The following is a 26,376-nucleotide window of genomic DNA, read 5'->3' on the forward strand; positions in this document are numbered from 1 at the left end:
CTCCATACAAGACTAATTCCTCAAATGAAGGGGCATAGCTATGGTTATATACATCAAATTCCGTAAAAATGTTTTCTATAATGTTATTCCAAAGAGGAAAATGGGGACTACATTTGTATGAAAAAGCGGTCACTTGATGTTATCCACTTTCACCTTAAAGAAGATCCTCTATATTTGTTGAAGAATCGAATATTTCTAAATATTATAAAGAGCGTACCTATATCTATTTCTGACAACAGCAATCGAATGTTGCTTGGAAATAAACGGCAAACTGATAAATTGATAACATTCCGAAAGATCTATTGTATAAAATGTATCGACGCTAGTTTAAAAACATCGATACGATTTATACAACAGATTTTTGTTGCATAAATTTAATGTATTAAATCCATTCATGAACTACCCATGCAATTTTGTGGCTCGGTGTAACGACAGCAACAAAAGTAGCTGATACGACTAATGTCTATTTGGAAAAATATTACACGGTGGCAGATACTTTTGACGCGTTGTTTCATCCGCTACTATTGATGCTGACCGTAACTACCAGCAAACAAGCACTAAAAACATTTTTGAAATGTTTTCGCCTCCAGGGATTTTAGTAGGGGTTAAAGTTTATGCGGAAGTTCATTAAAAGTCGGATGATTCCTGAGATATCCATTGGAAATCCCATCGGGGACGCGTAGATACCTGCATAAGTACTTATCATAAAATTAAAACTGTTCGTAACTACGTAGCTAAATTATGGTTCATTACTTTGCTGAGTACCTACTGAATGTCGTGCAATAGCCGTGTCAAAATCTTACATCCTTATGTAGCTTTGTAAAGAACTCCGCAGAAGACACTCAGGTAAGAAATCACATCAAATATTTTTTGTAGGTATAGCAATCTGTCAGACTTATATAATGTATATTCTCATTTCTTTATTAATTTCATTTTTCTTTTTCTTTTGTAAGAATTCGATGTTTTCTGAAAGAGCTACGTATTTGTATGATTTTATATGACATACATTATTGTTTTTTTTATCAATTTCCTATAAAGAAAAGTAGCTACTGTATGTAATTGCATGATTGCTATAGTAAATTAAATTGTATTTTATTTTTCTTATTTAATGCATGTCAATAATTATAAGATGTAATGTTTTGAAAAGATGTGTCCCGCCGAGTTTCTTGCCGGTCCATATTGGGATACCCTCCTCCAATTGAGGGGGGATTTAAATCTTCTCGGGACAGAGGTGTAGGGTTAGAGCCGGTGTAGCTTTATTTGACGTTCATAAGCGCATTGTAATATGCCTACTTGAATAATAAACTATCTTTATCTTTAGACACCCAGAAGTAATGTTACCGCCTAAATTCTCTGGCAAAACATCTTTCTTTGATGAGGTTAGATAGTCAAATTATATAATTATAGATAATAATATGTGGTATAATAATCCCTAATATATTACATCGTCATTAAGGTTACATTCTGATAGTGATAGCAGAATCATTGCTTATGCAGCGTCACTGCTTAGCGATGCATGTAGGGAAAATCTTTGTATCACTTTTATCTCGTTGATACAACGAGCGACGGATTGAACGTTCTAATTGCAACAGAAATGCGGCAATGGCAATGCAATAGGGAATATTACGCGAAACTCTGCATAGGGGGCGCCATTACCACAATCCATCACAATCTGAGGGTCTACCGCGAAACAAGAAAATTATTCATATTCGTGCGATGAAGAGGCAGATAACTAAATTTCGATTTTCGTGTTTCCCGGTAGGCCCTATGTAAGCAAACCGCCTTGATGCACCAATGTCATATTTTATTATATGTGAAAACTTGTCAAAAATCAGTTTAAGGCACAGTATGTATAAGTTACTCTATGATTTACGTGCTAGTGGTGCACTCTGGCGGTAGAACATTGCAGTAATACTTCCTATTTATCAAGTATCTTAACAGAGCATAAAATCTCCTATTTGCCATTGCTGTAATGCTGGCGCAATACGAATGTAATCTTTATACTAACTAGTACCGCTTTATAAAGCTTCTTTAAAGTTATTTCTGATGGTTTAAAAACATAGTACTTACATTTAAAGCTACATATTCAGCAATGCTAATAAGAGTAATAAGATTGTATAAACAGCCACGTTGACAGATTGATTGACAATGTAGTGTTTCGTAGATCTGCCTATCAAAACGATAAGTTTGTAAACAAGGAAGTACACACTTCAAAACAAAACTCGTTATGAGCTCATACAAACCGCAGGATATAAATATATGAATACCTATTATGTACTTAACAAATTATAATGGGTAGTGAGCGTGTATCGAATTAATGACTGCCCAGAATAATTGATCATTTTCAAATTAACCGATGACGAATTTGATAATAAACGAATATGTTGGAACAATCTGCAGTAACTTTGTCGTGGTTTACACTAAAAAACGTTCTAATTCCATGACTGGAACGTTTATGCAAAGATTAGGTAAATGTGGTAAATATATATTTTATATATTGTAGGCCAATAATTAATTTATCTAAATCCATATCATAAGCAAAAAAATATCAGATCTCACCAAACTTCTAACTCTACATGCTCTAACTCTAAAAGCCCTGACTTAACAAACTCTACACCTTAGCTTAAATCCATGGCTTGGCCGTTTCGTTACTACAAGAACTACTACATAACCGAAAAGTAATAAACGGTGAACACGTTTTCACCTTACACCCATGTGTCGGTAGCAAAATAGCCAAGCCACTTATTTTGACTGAGGTCTAGAGTTTGCGATGTTAGTGCTTGTAGAGTGAGGGCATGTAGAGGCAAAAACTTGGCTCTACACGAGATCTGATATCTTTTCAACAATGCGAAACATATGTACTCGTCTTGGCAATATTTTACATGCAAATGTTTTTGGGGCGATATTATATATTATATACGCTAGGAGCCATGTGGCTGGAGTACGCTGTCAAGATAACCTTCATACTTTCAAGCGCGGTATATGTCTATGTCTAAGCATGTAATACGCCAATGACAAATGGGAAAATATCTAAGTATTGGTAAAGTTAAAAACAAATTTTGAGTGCCAATAAGCGACGTCTATATTATATATACAAGCACAGAATAACACCTCCATCTAAATATTATTCGGATTGGAATACGAAATAACACGGACCACATCGGGCCATTAACTATCAAGCACTTTACCGGTACAGGTGTCGGTAAATCCTGTGTAGTAACTAACCGAACGCCTCGAAAGATATGTAGGTAGCTGTATTGATTTAGTGGCAGTATTACCGTTTTATTTTAATTTCGAACTTTCTTCGTTTTACGTTTGCTACTGAAACGTAACTATAAGTAAATACCTAAACATAAATAGCTAATACTTAAGTTCATCTGTTCATCAATAAGCGCTGGTTGCCTAGCAGTAAGAGCGTGCGACTTGCAATCCGGAGGTCGCAGGTTCAAACCCTGGCTCGTACCAATGAGTTTTTCAGAACTTATGTACGAAATATCATTTAAATAATTACCAGTCGCTTTTCGGTGAAGGAAAACATCGTGAGGAAACCGGACTAATCCCAACAAGGCCTAGTTTACCCTCTGGGTTGTAAGGTCAGATGGCAGTCGCTTTCGTAAAAACTAGTGCCTACGCCAAATCTTGGGATTAGTTGTCAAGCGGACCCCAGTCTCCCATGAGCCGTGGCAAAATGCGGGGACAACGCGAGGAAGAAGAAGAATACTTAGGCTGATCAAAAAATGTAGTTGATACAGGATAATATGTAACAGGTTTGGCCGTAACGGACGGTTATGGTTTACGGTTCAATTTGTAATAATGTTATTAGGTCCATTCTAATTAACGTGCGGCCAACACTGATACAGGGTCAAATAAGATAATAAATTTAAAATTAAAGGCCACCCCTCGCACAAAATATATTTTCTCTATATCAGTTAACAATATACCTATAACCTTAACCCCCCCCCCCCCCCCCCGCATTTGGTATGATAATAGCCAGGAAAAAAAAAATAACTGTGATTTCAGGATTCTATTGTGGAGAAAACAATTAGAACGTTATAATTTAAAAATGTGCAAAGGTATGGAACCCTCGGAGCGCTAAATGATATAGTAGGCAAACGGATCACCTGACGATAGGCTATTATTGCTGCCCATGGACACCCGCAACACCAGTGGGGTTGTAAGTGCGTTACCGGCCTTTAAGATGGGAGTACGCTCTTTTCTTTAAGGTTTGAAGGTCGCATCGCTCTGGAAATACCACAGGCGACAGTTCATTCCACAGTTTAGCTGTGCGAAGCAGAAAGTTACTGGAAAAACGCACAGCTGAGGACTGCCAAGCCTACTCGTAAGTTGTGAGGATGAAAATGTTGTCGCATAGGGCGATGGCGAAAAGAAGCAGCAGGGATTAATCATGGATATTTAATTCTTGTGTGTTTTCGGTAAACACTCAACAAACATTACCCTTCTTTGTCAAAAAAGGATACAGTTAACGTATAAAGAGGTACAGAGAACTGTAAAGTGGCGTGACGTGGCACTTGAATAACCGCGCTAATCACGGGGTTGTTGTATCCAGTCCGATCAACCATCTATCACGCCACCGTAACTGCAATCGGAAACACCCTGTATAATGAGTTAATAACATAATTACTAACCGAGGATTCTCGTACGTTAACAATTCAGGGCTGATTACCGCTATACTGGCAATTTGTTCTAATCATTTGGTGCGAAGTGCGAAATGAAATCAAAGCTGCTTGAAGTTAATTAATCGTGACGTCATGCTAGTGGACAGGCAGGCACTTACTTTTTCTACAATGTGCTGTATCGGCAGTCAGTTTAACAACATCCATAATAAGTTCAAAGAGAAGTACCTAGGTGTTTACTCTGTTTCTCATATAAATTAATGTAACAGGTATCTCCAAATGTATGAAATCTGACATTTATTCAAAATTTTACGCTAATACTCTGAAGTAAAAAATAATATATCCTACAGTCGTGTGTTAAAATTCATGTCTAACTTTTTTCGAAAATTTGGAACATTTAACACTAACAAACGTTGTGAAGCACTGCACACGTACCAAAACTTGACAATTAACGGACATTCTGTTGACCAACATGTTACTATCAGATAAAATTTTCATAACTGTTGTTAAATCGGTTGGCTGCGTGGCCTGGATGCCAACTTAAATAAATTGATAAATAACAAAAAGCTTTGTAGAGTCTGTGCGGAAAGAGAAGAGTCGTGGAATGTATGGGGCCTAATTCATTCCACGACTCTTCTCTTTCCGAACAAACTCTAATATATGTTTTTTGACATAACCTCATTCGTTGTTGTAGCCGTAGGTAAAGCCCGTTTATACACAAGGATTAGGTTCCCGTGCTAATCTCGCTGCACTACGGCGCACGCTGCCCTCTGGCTTACTGGCCACGCCAACACCCCCGCGTTGACTGTTGCCACATTTTATTCCGATTCAAAGCGCTATAAAAATCCAATTTCAAAAATTAAACTTCCATTTGACGCTCTGTGCGTGACGAATACAGACCGAACGGAAGGGGTTCATACCCCTTGCTTTAAAACGAGCGCTAACGCTACAATCTGTGCTCAAAATTATGGTGACAGACACATTTTATAGCGTCTCCGTTGTATATTATGAAAGTAAATTAATTTATTGTCGCGTTAATAAACACAGATATAATTTTTAAATTGGTTACGTCGAGTTAAAGTCTGGAGTTTATTGAGCTCGTCTCGGCCGAAATACTCGTGAGATTTATGGAGTTGGTACTCGACTACTCGTTACGTTAACAAGCAACGAGTTACATCGACAGACTAGTTAAAAGTTTTACGGACTTAGCATTGTTTCTATTGCATACAACTTTTTTACAGTCGTAGTTTATTACATATGCTAAATAAACAAATGTTAATTTAATCAGTGTATTTCGTTAGTAATACTTTTTGGTACATTTACATATTATAGGCATTTACAATTATAGTTTATTTTGTGGTTCGGCAATTCATTTCACCGCAATGCTCCCACGCGGATTAGTTTGTATAACAGAGTAATTGTTTTTCCAATAAAATGTTAGTAGAAATGTAAAATATTATTTATAGCAATACCAGATGATGAAACGTACAACATTTTAAGAGCCTTTTGGTACTCTGAAGCCACTGGCAGTTTCACCACTTTCAATATTTTATGTGAGTTTGTTTCTTACGTTGCCTGGAAGAATGGATCTCATGTGCTGATTTTGTATAAGTGATTTGTAGGTAGCTACTTAATGTACTTATTTGGGTGAATCATTAATTGGACGGATTAGATTTACATTTTATAGCTAGTTTTTCGTCTCATTTGTGAACTGAACATTTTTCACTCGTCATCAAAGTTTGTTCACTTCACGTGCCTGAAAACCCACGCAGCCCTCTCCTTGCATCGGTTATCTCATCACTGAGGGTCGTGGCCACTTCTAGGGAACAGCTTCTCTTTGACAATTTGCCGCCACCTCTTTCAGTCTGTCGCCGAATGTAGGGTACCTTGGAACGTCACATCAAGGGCTGAGCGAAAATCCACGCAACACTCAAGATTTAACTTCTTGGAATCTTACACTTTTTTGCTGATCGGGGTCCAAAATCAAGGTAAATGGGTATAACTCAAAAATATGACTTTCATCTGGACATAAAGAAAATAAATGTTTATCCTTTCATACTTCAAACTATAAGAAATATTGAATTTGATAACTGGATCGAATCAAGTTACTAAGTGAACTAATGTATATCTCCATGGTGCACTCAATGTAAAGTCAACGTCTCAACATAATGTATACACGCCGAATAACAATAGAATAAGATACAAAATATCTCTAGCTATACAAGAAAGTTACGAAGCATAGCTCCATGAAATAAGCCCCCACCTAGCAGGTTCAGATTGAAGATCCCCGTCGCGTCGCTGCGTTGCCACCGCTCGCCTATGAAAAGGATTCAAGCTAAATTAGTTACTTTTAACTTTCGCTACATAAATAAATGAGGTAAGTATTATGTGAATATAGGTTTTTGATATACCGTTAAACGGGATAACTTTCTACGGATGGCAGGATAAATAGGGACAAACACCAATTATTTCATAAAAACTAAGAATGTTCTAAACGGCTTGTCTATCTTTTACGTATTATGAAACATTTATTATTGACTATGGCACTAATTGTAACAAAATTCTCCGTAATTAGTACGATAGTGAACTGGGGTGACGATATTTATCTTCAGTCTGGTTTTTCGAATTTCTTTTACAGATATTATTATATCTCCATGAGGAATTTGACCCGACACTGATCATTAAATATCTGAAACCAGAAACAATATACTAATAGTAGCAGGCTTAACTGAGGAGTAGGTACCAATAGCGCAAGTAATATACAAAATTACTTCCCTATTTTACTAATTAGTCAATGAGACTATTGCATTGTTCTATGAAACCTAAAAGGGATTGAAATATCAGCAAAGCGTTTCCGAAGAATACTTACAGATTACTTTAGGTAACTGTTTCTTAACCGATTTTTAAAATGCCTATATTCTTGACGGCGGTCACCTTCATTCTAAACTTTTTCAAACCATCGAGACTTACGACAACATACAATCGATGAAAATACATTTTTTTTTTGCTATTTTTTAATTTTATAACTCAAGTATTTATTTTCTTAGCGACAAATCATAAAGCCTGAAAGTGTCGCATTGACATGGAAGACAAAATTGTCCTCTTTAGTTATAAACATCCATTTGTAGAAACAATATTTGAAGTGAAACTCATTCCGATCGAACACAAACACATCGCCCCGCTAACAGTTTTCCACGACTGTCCCCTCCCGATCGTAATAAACGGATAATACTCTATTTCCTCAATAGATTCCATCGAAACAATTTACGAGGCAAATCTAAAAATATGTCTTTTCGATACCGTGCTGGGTTCCGTCACAGATGGCTTCACAATATCAGCCCTTTCGAGGGGACACTTATTCTGTAAAGTTTAAATAAAAATTTAAAAAGCCGGCAACTCTTCCAAAGATTAGGGAGAGAAATTTGAGATTTTCTTTGCTGAAGTTTCTAGAAAGTTATGTAGGTAGACGCCACCCTTCATTTAGCGGTTCTGATTAAGATTATGATTATACCTACCCCTTCCTCAGTAGATTTTTCTTGTGATTTGCAAAACACGTAATCAATCAGTTGATGTTGGTGCACTCTAATATCGTCGTAATTTGTATCGAGATAAAATATAAAACATATTGATAGTGAGCGCTTGTTCCTACGGAGCACTACCGCGTGTCTCCGAGCGCAACGGACCTTCTTGAGTAATATTACTTAAGAAGATTGTCGGTGGCCCTTCTTGCATACAAACGTATTAGTACTCAGTATTCTCCTTGGAAAAAGATACGGCATTTTTCTTGTTAAATTACCAGGCAGGAAATAGCAAGTTCTTATAGAAATAGTAAGTTACAGAACCTTCGCAATAACAAACATTAAGATTGCTACAAGGGGTGCAAAATAAACTCAAGCGTTTATGGTGTCGCTTATGGTACCATGGATTTTAGCGCATCGCTTTCCTGTCATCTAAAACGTCAGCAAATAGACTAACGATGACAAAAACCGTCGCCCGATTGGCCATTAACACAACTACTGGTCCCGTCACCACTATAAAACTTTATTTTAGCCTACGAAATACGTTTAAGGGTCGATTTTCTGTCCGTCAGTGGGGGTATACTTGGCCGATGGTCTAAATGGGGGACGAATATGTCACAGTGCGGTTTTCAAACCGGGGGTCGGTTTTGAACTCCAGCTTTTAGATATTGATGAATTTTTCGAAATTCATCTACTTTGTGTGCCAACAACCATGCTCTGCTGAGCAGTGTCTTTCTATTTTATAGAGTAAACTTCAATATTTTTTCTCTTCAGTAAATTTAAATTTTTTATCGTTATTTTTGTCTGAAACTGCAACTTTATTAAAGAGTTACCGCTCGACTGCCGTTGCTATGTCTGCGTCTATCTCAAATATTTCCGTAAATTCCTCGCGGTAAGTACTCAGCAAAGCTAAACAACGCGCTCGAGGCGACGACACCGACGTAGCGAAGTTGCGGCTAGTTATGGGGCAAAAAGCTATGATAATGACAGAGTCCATTGCGAAGGGCGAGCCGCGCTACGCGTGCCGAATAACGATGTCATGTAGACTAGGAAACGCGTAGAGGGACTATAATAGTTTGTGCAATAGTTATTTACAGTATGGCCAACAGTGGTTTTCACTACTGTATCCTATAGAAAGTTCATACAAAATACGGGTATAACCCGTTTTCATGGTCCCCGAGTGTAGTATTTCATCCTACTGTTACACATAACTAAAAGACTTAGCCGTGAATATTTATTAGTACCTACTGCTATGACGATTTATTAAAAGTGCTAAAGAAAATTTCGCTGTAGGCATACGAGTACATTTTAAGTAGGATATTTCATACGAAATTAGCTAGAATTTGCACTTGAGATGGATTTGTTATCGCTTGACGCGTCTACAGATCCCTATGGCTACGGCTGTTGTAACACCCCACTCAGCGACCTCCGGCAGCAGTGGAAACACGTCGACATCGTTCGGGGGCACAATACATGGTATTACTGCTCGCCGACTGATCTCCGCTGCGCAGGGTAATGTGGACTGCTGAAGAACTTAAGTACTCGTACCGAGCGTAACAAACACAAACTCACGCACTATTTACCAATTATCTGCCTATCATTTACAATTAAACGATGAACACGTATTTGTAAATCATTTCTCAAAAACGGTTTCGTTGAAACGTTCAATAATTTAAAAATAAAATAAAAAATCCTTTAATTCCACACTATTAACAATGATTAAAAAAAAATACTTACGAAGATCAAAATTCAGTCTAGCAAGGTTTTATTTACGGGTCAAATCGTTTGCCCGAGAAGGGCAAGAGAACGATAAGAAGAGACATATGGTTCGGTTTAAAGAAACTTTATTGTCTAAGAATTTACAAAAATTTCACTTAAAGACAACTCATAAATAGATAACTTAAAAACATTACAAGTAACGCAATAAATAAACACTTATGATTATGACAATGTTTAACAGTAACACAGTTGCATTGAGAAAGAAACTAATAATTTAAAGGCCAATAATAAAACTAGGAATCAACCCTGTGGTCTCAACATAAAGTTTAGATAGTATTGGTTAGTAATAGGAAGGAATATGGTTACAAGATATATTGGTATAGAGGTATATGTAAACTATGTTTATTCATATAAACTTGGTTTTCCTACTATTACTAAAGTTGTTGGATTATACTTATGTTTTTACATACACTGTTACAGGGCATTCAGCATCTAGCAGTAGAAAAAATAGTATTCAATAGAATACTATTAACTAAAGTTAATTCAATGTATACATTAGGAATATACTAACTATAATAAGAGAGTGATAGTTTAATTATTCAGATCCTTTCCAGTGGCAGGGTTGGTAGGCCGAAGAGTAATGTGTATTACAAAAAGCTTTAAGTACGACACACTCCACACCTGAAGAGTGTGGCAAGTTATTAATATGCTTAATGACTATTATTAAAATAAATAGATAATGACATTTTACGTCCGTCTACCACAAATTCACGATATTAACTATTTAGGCAGTAAAAGAAGAATCGGGCAAACACGTGAAAAGATAATATAATTTTATGTTTCCTCAACCGCTAGCGTAATGATACTATTTTTTTATTGCAAACAGTAATAATAAATTACACTTTTGATTTATTAGTAATTAATGTTTTTGACTGTCTGCTTACAGCCCAATTTGGGGACCCAAGAACGACAAAACCATGAAGCTTTTGTGCGATAAAATCTATTTATAGAGTGTCGAGGAATAACGGCGTCACGCTTTGAGGTACTTAACATGTTCTTCCTCTTGTACTCGCCATGAATAAATGAAATGTGTATGATTTTTTTTAGTTGTTTCATTACACTATTGTTCGCTAACAGATATTCGTTATAAATGATAATACCGCTCGTTGTGTACCGTTGTTTTATGCTCTTTCGTATGAATGTTTTAAATTACTAATTTCGAAAAGTCCTGCAAGCCTAAATGTAATGTAACCTACTGCGTCTACCAAGAGCAATAAAAGTCGACAATTTGCTGCTGAAAGTGGTTGTGTTTCACGAGAATTATTAAATGATTTGCTTAATTCGAATATTTACAAGTGGTAGATGAAATAACGACGTCCATTATCACTTTAATTAAAACTCTTTATATTATAACACCTTTAATTTTCAACTCGACCGAGATTCAATACCAGATTATGTAACATATTCGATGGCTCCAATGTTTATAATTAATAAGCAAACGCCATTTGTCACTGTCAATGGGCAACGGAACCAATACAGTTTGTAGTCACAAGATGTAAAGCCGATTCCCTGGAGGTCGACATGTTTATTTTCCACCACTGAAAGCTTTACCGGGGAAAGGAGTAAAATGAAAAGTAGACATGGGTCCGATAAATAATTGAAGGCTTCGATAGAGGACCGGGATTCCCAGGTCGAGCCACGCCCGCCAGGATCTTGAGGGAGCCATCCTTCACGCCTCCCCTGCTACTGAATTATTCCGCAATAACACACTTGTTATAGACGTTTCTCGAGGAGTGATACTTTTATGATTTACTCCAACTTTTATTGGCACTTAAAGAAAGTATAGGTACGATTTATTTCCCGTTCAATATAAGCTCCGGACTATATCATTTTTTGATTCTGAACAAAATCTCTTACGGTGTTCGGGGCGCGGGCGTCACACCCCATAGATTTAAGGGCGTTTTGGTATTTGATCGCAATATTTCAGTCATTCCGCGTCGCGTGGGGTTTGTGCTAACTCGAGTACTCATACAAAATCAATTTGGTTATTTTTTAGTACAGAAAACAGATCATAAAAGCATTATGTTACATACACGTTGACCCATAAATCAGAATTCGTACCTATAGACGAGGGATTTCGCGCGATGTAAAAAGGGACGTTTGTTCTATCACAAGTAAATTATCTTAACCCTTAACTATATAAACGCAACGTAGCGGTATAAATCTTCTTTGTCCTCTAAACAGTTTCAAGACAGCCGCACACTCGTAGGTAGCGCTCGTTCATTATTGTAAGTTGTTTTAGAGCAATAATGAACAAGCGGTTTTGAAACCTGTGAGGAAAACTAGCCTTGGAGGAGCGATGGCAGAATAGGGGTTGCGATGGGGATGCCTTTGATAATGCAAAGTGTAGGATTTCCTAAGATGTTCGATAGACTTTTTGGTGAATCAATTTTTTTCTTGTCAATAGTTTCCATGGAGATGTTCCCCTGGGCAAGTGCTCAATCAATCAAACTTTTATTGATAAAATATAAGTATTTTACATGTTAACACATTATATATCTAATAGGAACACACATTATTATTTTATGAATGAAACATTACTTACCTATAACATATGGAATCTTATAAAAGTGTTTGATATACAATTGGGCAGTATATATTACACAAAATTGCGGATCACATTTTTGCATTATTTCATGATATTAAACGTGTTTTTTACGAGTAAACAAACATTCTACTTAAATTCATTTTCAAGAGGAAAACGTTGTTGTTTAACTCCTCTTGCTAATATTGATACTCGAGAAAGCGAAAGATTCCAAACCGAGTGGTTAAAAAAGATACAGAATTTTCTATAATTACAGACATAACATTTCGTACTTACATCGTTACTGATATCACATCGCCATTTATTCGTCATGATTACGCTGTCACGTATCGATAAGATACCATACGCCCGGGAACCTAGCCAAGATGACAATCGTATATCGAAACGCCAAACGAAAATAAAAAATATATCATGATGATTGATGACAGATGCTACGAAAAGTCACGAATGTCATTTTGGCTAGGCCCCCTGTTCTATTAAGAACTTGCCTGTCTAACTAAAATAGAACATTAAAATTGGTGTAATTTCCACCGAGACTTGTATCATTTACTGTTTTGGCCGGGCAGATAATCCGATATAAACAGGTCCGGTGCTGACGCGTATCAATCTGCAGCGCTGGCCGCACTTCCATTTACCACGGTTGTGTTCGTTAATGAATATGCTGATGCATTTTCCGCGTCCAGTCGAGTTAGCCGATTTTAGCCTGCCAATCATAAGCATAATCTGACGGTTACCTTTACGAAAGTAGGTTTGCTGAACACGCTGAGCATGCTTCCAAAGACACAAAACAAAAACAATTAAAGGTCTAAACTTGTTTTTACATCCCGCATATCAAAATGTTATTTTTATAGTTCCAATTTGTCCAACCGATCCGTTATTTTATTACAAAATTGATACAAATCAGAATGATTGGGGAGCCAATTGATCGAACTGTTTTTTGTGTCCGTGACACTAAAACACAGCTTACCAATTATTTGACGACTGGACAGAAGTTAAGTAACCATAAGGTTCACTATAGTATAGATCGTGTCATTCACGAAGACGCGTGCCTTGACTTGTAAATGTCATATTATTAAAGGTTAAATTTGTCAAATCTGCGCTTCATCGTGGCTATATGGCCTAAAGTTTGATTGTAGACAACTGATTTTCTAGCGTCAGACCACGCTAAGTTTTCGCTTCCATCACAGATCCGTTAAAGTAAATGTTTACCGCCCAGCCGCACATTGCATGCTCACGTTCATGTAATTTTTCAGCTGTAAATATGTGGAACGTCACATACTTATTTCATTTTTGCTTGTATCTTAGTAGGTAGTCTTATTATACTCACGAACATATAGTGACTCGCATGTACTCGTACCTCTATGTATGTGTAGTTTACTAACATGAAAACAATCGGTCGAACAACAAATCGTATATAGATTTATAGACATATCATTCATAAGGGAAACTGCTGCTTACTTTATTTAGCGTCAAAAATAAAGTAAGCGTGTTTTTGTGTTGTTAGCATATTTCGTGTCATACCGTGATGTATCGTGGCAGGATCCGATCGGAAATTATACGAGTGGGACATTAAATTTCTGTATACAGTGGTTTATTGACGCAGTAATAAAATCGACGTCTCCGAAATGCATGATTCGTACGACAGTCACGCAGTTATGGGGCTAAACGGTGTCTCTGAGAACACATTTCACACTAAAACCTCCGTGGGCTGCCAGCGATCGTAGATACCGCTTTGTTTTATGCCTCTGAATTATCATCGTCTACGGCTTGTTTATAGTCGCGCTGATATTAATATTTCTTTATACCGACGCCGCACGCACTCCTCCCTGTGTTACACGACCGGGGACTAGATAATGCTAATTCCAATGACTATCTCAATACTAGAGTGGGACATGTGCTTTAAAAACGGGTTAGTTTTTTTGACCAATTAGATTCTTTGTGGCGGTGTCCTTTGTGACAAAAACAAAACGACGCGAGCAAATCCATTAATTAGGAAGAAATACGACACGTTCGATGCTCCATTATAGGCAGCCCTTTGACGCTTGATTAATTCCGACACAAAACTGACCTATTACAGCTAGTCGATAACGATCTTATCGATTCAAAGGACCGCTACCCATCTGCCGTCGGCCGAGACCATAGAATTGTCCAAATTCTTTTTGAGAAAAACAATAACTGAGAGGCGCAAGACGGAACGGGGGCAGTGTCACGTAATAGCTCTGGCTTCCGGTGCGTTTATCAAAAAATTTATTTGGGCATTCCTAGCGCGCCTGGGCCGGCCGTACCGGGACGTCGGCGTTTAATTTATCTATAAACCCCGTGATACATGGCCGTTAGAGCGCGGCAGATGGCTCGCAATAACCCAACGGCCAAATAGCGCGGATCACCAATTAACTGTTCCAATCCAATACAGGGTCCTAACGGGTCAAATGAGCTTGCTCTTGGGAAATTTCATCACGTAAGCTTATAATGTCATACATCTATAAACCACCTTCTTATAATGAGTTATTACTAATTTAAATCGTGTCAATTAAATACAAACTCAAGTTTGTCTCTTATTTTTCCGTGAGCCCATATAGTACGTCAGATTTTATCCACACATTCCTGAGGTCATAAGGAGCAAAAAATGTTATATGACGTTTAGTCATATTCGGCAATTTTTTTTTGTGTAAACATAGGGGAAAAAGAACATTGCAACGAATAAGCTTTTTTTATTTACAGTATAATTTTGCGAGTTTCCTTTAAAACTTTAATGCCTGTCTGTAAGTATGTCCAAACCAAGTCCCATAGTAGGAGCGGCGTAGCCAAAACGGCGTTATTTACTGAGTTATTACAGACGCATTTTTTTTTTCAAGAATTGTCATTACCTCTAAAACAAGACCGATTTCAGAAAACTTTAAATGAAATTTTAGTCTCTAAATGTGGCCAAGAATACACCGTTAAATGGGCCCACGTTGTATATTTTAAAAATATTTATTTCTTGATTGCTGTACAAGAGTGGTATCCACGCCGTACTCTTTAGCAAGGTTAATAGCTTACTGGATTTTAAATTGTTCAATTGAAATATGAATCATAAGGTACCTTCTGGAGTTAGTTCACACGTTATAGAATTAGTATTTTACAATCCCCAGTCAAATGGTTGAATTGAAAGCTCCTTTAATCGAAACCAAACCCAATCGAAAATATTGAATTAATTGCAGATTTGATTGGCACTGCAGATATAAGTCATGTACATATATAACTTGGAGTTAACTGCAAATGAATACGAGATACTAACACACAAACAAACCTCAAGTTTGTTAGTAAACTTAAACTGAACCGCCTAGTTTCCCCACGCACTTATCCTGAAACGTCCGACGGCGGTGCGGTTATTTGGCTCGCGTTTCAGACTAGAACCTCGGGTAAAGTTGCCAGCGGGCCTGCAGTTGCAGTCCATCATGTGTATCGGGCTTTAGTGGAAATGTCCAGAGACGATAGACTCCACGCACTTCCGCTATGCCAATGATTTACGCGCGCTCGCCGAGTTTGTCGCGTTCAAATGCGTGTTGTCCGATCCATTGTCCGGGGACGTCCAATATGGAAGGATCATTGCTGAGTTATGTGCAGGGGTCGCGGGAATAGGGTTGCCGAAAATACTTATACACATTTTTGGCCGTCAGTTCGTTTCTTTTAAATGATAAGGTTGGCACCGAAAAGGATGGGGACTATGTCAAGGTTTATGTTTCCTGAGTACATTTTAGTGATCAGTTTTGTAGTAGAATTTAGGAGCTGTTCACCAACAATGCCTGAAGAGTGTGAAATCAGGTATTTAAGATGTTAGGGCGAAATTCCGTCTAGTCCCGTTTCGGAACCACTTTTGAACAAAACTATGGCCTCGAAGGTGTCTTAACTATAAATTGATTTAGAATCATACATACCTCGCTAGCCGTTGGTGGGTCGAGAAAGTAGGGCATGAATGTTGACCTTGGTTTGATTAGACATTTTAAAATAAATTAATAGAATTTGGATAACATCTAATTGGCTAACTGGCTAACGCCAAATATTTACAATTGGCAACCCTAGGGTGCCATAATTTTCGATATCTCGTCATAATGCAAGGGGTTGCTGAGTTCAACGCTTTGTCAACATTTAATCTGATTTCTAAAGGTGACGTCCAAATGTTTCCGATATTCCGGCATTGTTGCCAGATTTGCTTTTTTGGAATCAAGCATGAATGGGAGAGCCTGTCTGTTTCCATTTGAATGGCACAAAGATGTCTTTAAGCTGATCATTCTCGTTTTATTGAATTCAATTATAAGCATGTAAGAATTATAAATAATTTGATTTACAAATACTAGTGTAACAGCGTGCTCATTCATTCATAGCTGTAATAAAGATACTAATTTGTATGGCGATGTCTTCTCTAGAAATAAACCTATAGAAAGAAGATAAATCCAAAGTGTCCGATGAAATATGTTGGTGTAAGCTATAGTTTAAATAGTTCTTAGGAACCTACATTAATGAATATCGTATCAGCAAAGGTTTCTCCCTTAATATAAATACCCGGGTATAATTATAACGATATTTAATATATTGTTTGTTTGAATAAATAATACCTGTTAAAATGGAAAGGCCCATTGTAAATAAATAAAACGTATTTAACCGATTTGCAAGACCGAAGTAATCCCATAAGTGCTCCGTAAACAATTTTTGGTACAGAGCACTAACAACTAATTTATTTTTTCTTCAACACAAACATAAGTGACAGAAAAAACGCATTTTAATTTTAATTAGTAAAATATTCGTTATTAGCTCATTTTTCACATGTGCAGGTGCAATTCATTTGAACTCTTTAAAATAAACTTTTGATTTCTAAGAAACTTCTTAAATCTTGAGTATTAAGTACACAGTGGGACCTGCAGGAATTTCGATGTCTCACCGGCTCACTAGCGTCAAGTGTGCCATACGATTATAAACCTTGTGTTTTTCTCAAAGCTAACCGAAGCATAATCCATGCACATATTCACACTACATGTAAGGTTACACACTTGAATATAGCTCCTAAAGCAACAAGTTAAGGCATGAGTCATATCAAACTTTGAGTATTAGGACTAATTAAGATTCTCACGCCAAGCACTTATGCTGTCATCATCACGATTCCGTCAAGCAACACAATTATTATTTATTAGTTTATTTTTTTAACACCCACTTGCACAATATAGTTTCGTAATGCGTTTGAGATTTTTTACTGAGTCTAGACCCATACAGAGTAAATAATTGAAAGACGGTAAGTAGATATATTTTTTACAAATAGTATACCGATGAAAATATACTTAAAAGTACGTTGAACTCTTATGTTTTAGTTTCCTCTGAATATTTTTTATTTTTTAGAATATGATAAGGTTTTGCAACAGATTATTAATCAATCAAAATAAATCAATGTAAAACAATGGCATTTAAAATATCAACGAATTAATAGCGTCAATAAAATTCAGTTTGTTTGTCAACTCCGATCACTACATGGCTTGTGGATTGCAAAATGGCGCTTTAGAGATGACAGTTTTAATATTCCGACAAAAACGTGTACAAACAACCAAATTCGACTTACTTAGTGCTGAATCGTAATAGAGTGAGATACCACCTCTTGTGGGAATCATGACGACATCGTGGAAAACTTAGGTGTCAAAATAGAGTATTTAAATGTTGACGTAAATGTAATTTAAGATTTAAAATGTTGCCGATTGCATTATCTCCATACGCCGAACAGACGGGCCCACTTTAGGCTTTGACAATAGTGCAAAGGCAAATGAAAGTTGAAAATAAAGCAGATATGTCTGCAAATTAAATACATAATAATAAGTTAACAATACAAACTGGTGGCTTCCTCAACGTATAAGTATTGCGACACAACGAGGAAATGCCGCCAGCATCCTTGGTACAATGCCTCAAGGGCCTATTTTAGATTTAAGCTAGTTATAATAATCCTCTGTATTGTATAAATAAATAAATATAAAATAAATAAATATTATAGGACATTATTACACAAATTGACTAAGTCCCACAGTAAGCTCAATAAGGCTTGTGTTGAGGGTACTTAGACAACGATATATATAATATATAAATATTTATAAATACTTAAATACATAGAAAACACCCATGACTCAGGAACAAATATCCATGCTCATCACACGAATAAATGCCCTTACCAGGATTTGAACCCGGGACCATCGGCTTCGTAGGCAGGGTCACTACCCACTAGGCCAGACCGGTCGTCTAAATCTCTGTATATCTATTATGTATATTGTTATTGTAAATAAATTATGTAAAAATGTAAAACAAACATACAATATACGATATGCATGTACATAATAATAGTGTAGTGAGCTGAAATTGGAATTTCAATACGGATGTTGCCTCTAGTTCAATTAATTGTTTTATACATCGCACGAAATATAGCACTAAGAAATTAGTGTTATAATATAATCCTGAGGTTTTTTTTACACAAATAAACGGAGATAATTACCGCAACGTCATATATCTGTGTTTTACATAAAATGATGTTGGACAATCGTTTTGACTTAGTCAAACTCAAACACCCTCTTCATGTAAATTATAGCCTCCTAAAGGCAAACGGTACTACCTATAATACTAATTACTTCAAAGAAAAACACTTTCATCAATAAAATACATAGTCAAATTTCTGTTATTTCGTTTGATTCATAAAACAACGTAAATTCAATCATATCTATTACACTATTAGTTTCATATTCTACTTTCGATATTTTTTGTATCCTTTCAAAAAACTTGTATCATTAAGTATGTTATGTTGTCTACGCTAAAAGTCTGAATTCCGGTTAAACGAACATTTTTTTTCTTCAGTCAAACCTAATATGGATGTCTGCGGCCGATCGTAAAGTTCCTGTGCAATGTTTTGACGGTAGTCACATTAAATCAATAGATAGGCAGGATATGTCCGTTAGGTTCTTTCAGATGCCCGATGGGCAATCTGCCCAGAAATATTAGCCAGAAAATGATTTTCACGATTCACGATATGCCTAACAATTTCAGGGTCTGCCGGATCTTACGGTATTAAAGTCCCGAGGCTACAGTACCATGATGAATGTTTTATATATGTAAGTACCCATTGAAAACATCTTGTAGAGCCAAGTTTTTAACTCAACAAGCCCTAACTTCACAAACTCTACACCTTAGTCAAAATATATGGCTTGGCCGTTTCGCTACCGTCAAATGGGCGTAAGGAGAAAAAAATATTCACTATTAATTATTTTTTAGTATACAACTTCTTGTAGTAACGAAACGGCTAAGCCACATACATATTTTGACAAGAGATCTGATAACTTTTTGGCAGTGCGAACGTTTGTCTTGGCAACATTTTACATGAAAATGTTTGTGATGGAATTTCACTTCTTTTTCTAATTTGCTTAGGAGAATCTACCATTCCTTAATTTAAAAGGTTAGGGGTGATTAACTATTAAACATCCTGAAATACGTATCTGGGGGCATCTTTTATACAATCTCCTTTTTTTACTAATTCCCCATACAAACTTCAACCCCGTTTCCCCTCGAACACCCTTTTCCTTCCCCTTTTTAACCTTATGGGGTGATTTTTGGGTTGAAAATTATTCTTTATCCTTCCCCTTAACAAAAACTATTCGGTATGATGTATACCAAATTTCAACTAAATCGGTTCAGCGGTTATTGATTCCCCATACAAAATTTAGGGACAAAAAATTCAATTTTTTTATTTCTTTTGTTATTTGTGTACTAATACTATCCTACATACCAAATTTCAGCTTCCTAGGACTTCAGAAAGTTCCCTAAGGATTTTGATGATCATCAGTGAGTGAGTGAGTGAGTGGCAAAATTGTTTTTTTTTGATATGAATAAAATCTAAAGTATAAGAGCTATACAATTGATTTTTTTATGATTAATAAGTCCACTATTAACATTATATTCCGAGAATTTAGATTATTTGGTATAATCCAAATCGAAAAAAACGAAGCGCTTCGAGGAAAGGTAGGTAGTGCCCGTGCGCTTCGCTTTGCTCGTCTTGGCGGAGCACTACCATGCCCCCAGATCTTATAAGTATTTATGATAATATCTATAAACGTAACTATAATAGGAGAGTAATATAATGTTATTCACTTGGAAATGATCTCGTTTTAGTTTGCTATTAGACGTTACATTTGTAGATAAACCCTGTAATAAGATCAAGAAGGTTAATATGCATATTAGTTCCGTAAAGTGCATAATGCTTTATAGAGCGAGTCCGGTAAACAGCCGGGCTTTCTAATATGTGCCATTCGTATGTTTGGTATGTTACATTTCAAATGGAAATTACGATTATTCTAATTAAAAAGAAAACGCATATACCGTACACCTGTTTTCTTCTTAATTAGGTAAATATAAATAGTTCTTAAATTTCTGTTGATACAAACGATAAGTTAAGAGGAGGCCAAATTGTAGTTTGGCTTCAGGCGTGCCATATACTCGTATTTTGTTCCCTTCTTGTTTCCAGGTTTTACACCCCCTCTTAAGAATAAATTTTAGATCATATATGTAGTTGCCAACATACCCTTAACACTTGAGTGTAAGAATCTTCATGAGCGTCGGTAGCCTAGCAATACGTGACGCGTGCGACTTCCAAACAAAAGGTTGCGGGTTCAAACTTCGGCTCGTAATTACCTATGTTTCTTGGAATTTATGTAACATGTATAATTTGAAATTTAGCTTCTCAAAGTTCCCAGTCCCAGTGTCCCTTCTGAGTTTTAAGGTCAGATGGCATTTGCATTTATGAGAACTAGGATTATGCGGTCATTGCGGCCCTGGACTTCTTGACGATGCAACCAGGACAGCGTTAAATTTACATGAAATTCAATATTTCAGCTTATATAACTACGTATAGAACCGGCACAGACGACCAGTATTTTGTGCCATGAGTTGTTGTTGTTTTGACAACAAACCATAGAAGCGGAGCGTAAATCTCGCGACCTGAACGCGTAAGCAACGACGCTCTTACTACGTTTTCGTTGGGTGGTACAGGTTGCGATTGTGACAATTTCATTGTTTCATATGGCTTCTCTATAGTAATAATAACTCAATGGTATATGGATATTTTTGAAGGCCGTGTTTACTAAGGCTACCTTTCCTTTAGGATGTCTAAAATGTGAGTCTCCAAAAATCACACTTTAAGTTTCGAATTCGAAGCAATCAAATATACTAACTAATTCAATTGTGAATACATTGAGTGAATAGTCATAATGCGATACAATTTTAAAAGTACGGTTTTAATACAAAAAAAAGTATCGATTTTTTGGGTTGTTTATATAGGTAACTATTACGCGACACGGACGTCTACATATATACTCGCAACTACCACACAAATTCTGATCTAAACTATAATACTCAATTTATTACCTAAGGGCAGAAAAACTATCAATAAATATAATAAAAACCGCACGAAAACAAAAGCCACTAAGAACAGTTACCGAATGTAATTTTCATGCACGTTTTCCTCTTGCTTATAGTGGCGCCGGTAGATGTCGCCCATGTAGCTGTGCGCCGGCGCAAGCCTTCTCAAACATTAAAGGGCACGACCACCTTTCACGACTTCTTTGTAAGATTTCCTAATGACTTTTTTGTAGTTATTAAGTATTAATGGAGACTTTTAATACTATTATATGGAGATTAAAAAAAAATATCCCATTTAAGTACCTGATGCAATTAATTACTTGATTTACATTTCATTAAAATACAGACAAAATTTATTTTAACACTTATTGAATACCATTTTTAAATTATTAGTGTATTCACTAAGGCACTTACCTAACTTTACAGTATTTAATTGAGAAAATTTATTTCAGCTCATGGAGAAAAGGAAAGCCATATTTTGACTTACCGCCATCCTTAATCAAAAGTTTCCAATACCAGCTACAGTATGCTAGAAATATTACCCGTTATAAATCTGAATATTAGGCATTTTTCCAAAATATCTGCGCACGTGTACTATCGACCATAGCTAAGGGAAGTATTTATTCGAAGGACGAATACCGATTGAAAGTAACAAAATCATTCGCGAATGGCTAATAAATTTATCGAAGACAATTCTTATTCTATATATTATTCACGAATAATTTATGCGACGAATAATATATCGACCATAGGAAGGCAGCCCATGCTATGTTATAATAATGTTACATTTCAAGGGCTCTAGTTCAGTCTGAAATATATACAAAAACTATATGTCTGTTACACTCGTAAATCAGATTCATAAAAATCTAAATATATTTATAATTATTTTAAAAACATTCCCTTTATTTTCTACGCATAATTGAGAAATCAAGTCTTTCGCCTATGTTATTAAAGGAAAAAACTCTTTGATCTAGTCCACTTGATCTGCATAGTTATATACTATAGCAATGTAGCCCGAATCACAAATTTATGTCAATTTTAAACAGGGAGCAAGAAGACGCCTCAAGTTAGAAACCAAAATCTTCAGCGACTTCAGCAAAGCGTTTTGATGCGCACTGTGCATCAAAAGTGATGCGTCAAATAATATATAATTATATGTCTATATGTCGAGACAGCATATCTATTTGGAAAATAATTCTAGGATGGCAGATACTTTCGTATCGTTGAGGCGGACTGTAACCACGTATTTTGTCCACGGTAAGCCATTATTTTCATAGTATGTGTGTTATTATGTGTTTTTAGCAAGAAAAGTAAATGAAGTCCCACCAAAGATAGTTGAATAACTATCTCCACGGAATGGATATTTATGATGATCGCATACGTGACAGCGTGATAATGATAGTGTATGTCTCTTTCAATCGCGTGACGTTTGCTTTATTACGCGGATAACCATGTCCATTATAGGCCCGCACTGATGCAGGAAAAAAATACCTACTTTGTGAAAAATTATCGTTAGCGCTTCCTTCAGCATCCAACTTCGAACTACGTTTTACCTATCTGTCATTCTATAGTTAACTCCATTATTCACATAATTGCCAAGATGCGTTATAAATACATACTACATTAATTTAATTAAGAAGCTTGATGCAATTTTAATGTAACTTCTATACATTTTTCTTCAAAAATGCACGAACATATTCTTGTTCCTTTCTAGAGCATTTTCTGAAGTTCTCTTATTTGTACAAAAATAATGTTTTAGATAAAACACTGGTTAATATTAATATCCTTTGGGATTTTATTAGGTATGGCAATATTCTAGAATACCTTAATTTAAATACTAGATTACTAGAAAATTAATTGTACCAGGAGAAAATAATTTTATTAAATTAAGGTCAATGTGGAGAAGACCATCTACAAGCTCTTTCGTCGCTTGTAACCCTTTTCCAGGCATAGTACGATTTATCAACCACATACGCGCCAATAGAATTTCAACTTTAGCATTCCGATTTGAGAGTTGCCCTATGACGTTGTTCTTAACAAAAAAAAAAAACCGGTTAAAAAAAACGGTTTTTTGAGCGAAACCGGAATTAAAAGGTTTTGCGCCATGTAGATGATAACGGTTTAGAAATTTAACCGGTTTCCGAGCATTGGTAGGTAATATCACTGGAAACTGTAATTACTACAAATAAAAATCATTTCCATTTTATTACTTATTGTTCACGCACTTGATGGATTGAGATCCAGACAGCTTTCTTTCTTTCTTATCGAACCTCACAAGTGGCGGCATTCGGTTCGACAGTGTGTTGACGCTTTAAAGATTTGGCTAGGCACCGACTTCAAACATATCAGTTGCTAGCACATATAAAAGGGTCATGTACGATCACGTCTGAAAATATCGATACGAAAAAAGTGCCAAAAATATGTATACACGACTTTATTGCCCATATATTAAGGTAGCTAATTTACTTTATCTTTTTTGAAGCAGCCGGTTCGCTGTAGTCAGTTTTTACTAAACGTTATTGTTTTTACTGTAAGCCGTATTATTTCCCCCACAGCCAAGTCATGGCTAGTGTGGAGGGCATTATAAATGTAGTAACACTACAAAGTGTTCAGGAAAATTTCACAGGATATAAATAAAACTTTTATTTTGAAAATGGATAATTTCAATCCCCTCACCATACAAAAATATGAAAATTTTTATTTTATTTGTGTGCCAATTTCGCAAGGATGGTTGTTTTCCACGCAAAACTGCATGTTATTAATCTATTTTGGAAATAATTTTCAGTTCAGTTAAGTTCCCCCAGTAAGTTCGTGCTCTTCTCTCACTCTCACTGAGCGTAATTTTTTTATCCAAATTTATTGTACGTTTAAATAAAATAAAGAGCAATCTATACGTTCCCTCAAACATAATACTACCGATTTTTAGAAGCAATTTTCTTATTTTTAGCTTTTGTGCATACATTTTTAATTTTTTTTAATTGAGCGAAGGATAAAATCTCAGGAATCTCGAGAAAGGCCTCAATATTGCTTATTAAATTTACGTTACGACTTTTTTAAACTTTATTTTCTGTTTTATTTTAAGACAATGGAGTAGAATGACATAGGTCGCGTAAACGGAAACTGTTTGAATGTCCATTATCCATCGTCCAGGACACATTAAAACCTTATCAGAAAATCAAGACGCCGTGGTTTGTCGTAGATATTATAAAAGGGCGCGCAGTAATCAGACATTCGTGTTAGTTACGTCGTTCGTTTTCCGTAAGAATTGTAGGAAGCATGAAGCAGTCCCCGCAGTAAGGTAGGCGCAAAACACCGCGCATCTCAGCGCCAATTAAATCGGCACAAACATCCTGTAAGCCGAGATTATCGTATCGGAACAGGCATCGGGGCCTACACTTCTCTCACACCGAATAAATTAAATAAAAATCACATATAAAATATCTAAGGTGAAGTCATAAGGGCACAAGTGTAAATGCAGCACTTTTACAAGCATAGAATTTTTTTTTAAACGAACGGCTTTTGTAGATACGTATATCATCATAATGTGCATGCATAATTGATATCTTATTAACATTTCTTTGTAATATGTACGTTGAGAAAGTTACATAGTGTTAATCGCAATACGAATTCATTTTTCTACATTAAGCAGTTACCAATATTAACGTTAAAGCCTAGTAAAATAAGTTGTATATATATATGTAGCATACCTATTGTTTATTCCCAATCGTCATAAAAATTAAATCGATTGAGGTTTCGGCGCTTAATCCTTTACCGTTTGGAGTGCAGAAATAAATGAGGAATCGTTGAGAGTGTCGACACGACGGAGTCCTGTGCCACTCATTAACCAGCTCGCCGGAACATAACGCACCGTCGACACACAACGGCACACGGCGACACCCGCCTGGTACTTGCCACACTGACATATCATAAACCCTATTTCTAAGATGTTAAGGCCCATCGATGGTCAGTTAACTGTGTTGCTGTTAGTACACACATGCGACCTTATTCCTCGCAACAAACGATAACGAGACGCCAAGTGGGAAAGTCATTATGTATTTTTATCAAAAACAATACCAGAGGTGCACTAATTATAAATTTATACTCTGACACATACTGATATATTATTCCTTGGTTCTTAGCATAAAATATTATGATAGATAATAAAATGAGGTAGCGCTTGGCGAGGCGGTTCTTGTAGAAGTATAATTAGGATTACTACTTCCGAGCTGTAGTCTAAAAACCCCGGCTTTTTAAAATTTAGTTATGAACAAAGTGAGTAATTGAAATCACAAATGCTCATTAAGGCCCAGTACGTTCGTGTTCTCACTGACCGAAAGCGTGAGCGAGACCGCGGATCCGTCCGTCAAAATAGGCAGCCTAAAAAGGGGGCTATTATTTGATGTACAGACAGTGCATAGATACCCACTTTATGAATGGAATTAATTCATAAGGTGGGTATTCACTTAACAGCTGTGTGAACATGATGGTA

Source organism: Cydia pomonella, chromosome 1 (assembly GCF_033807575.1).
Source record: "Cydia pomonella isolate Wapato2018A chromosome 1, ilCydPomo1, whole genome shotgun sequence".
In the NCBI taxonomy this organism is placed as follows: domain Eukaryota; kingdom Metazoa; phylum Arthropoda; class Insecta; order Lepidoptera; family Tortricidae; genus Cydia; species Cydia pomonella.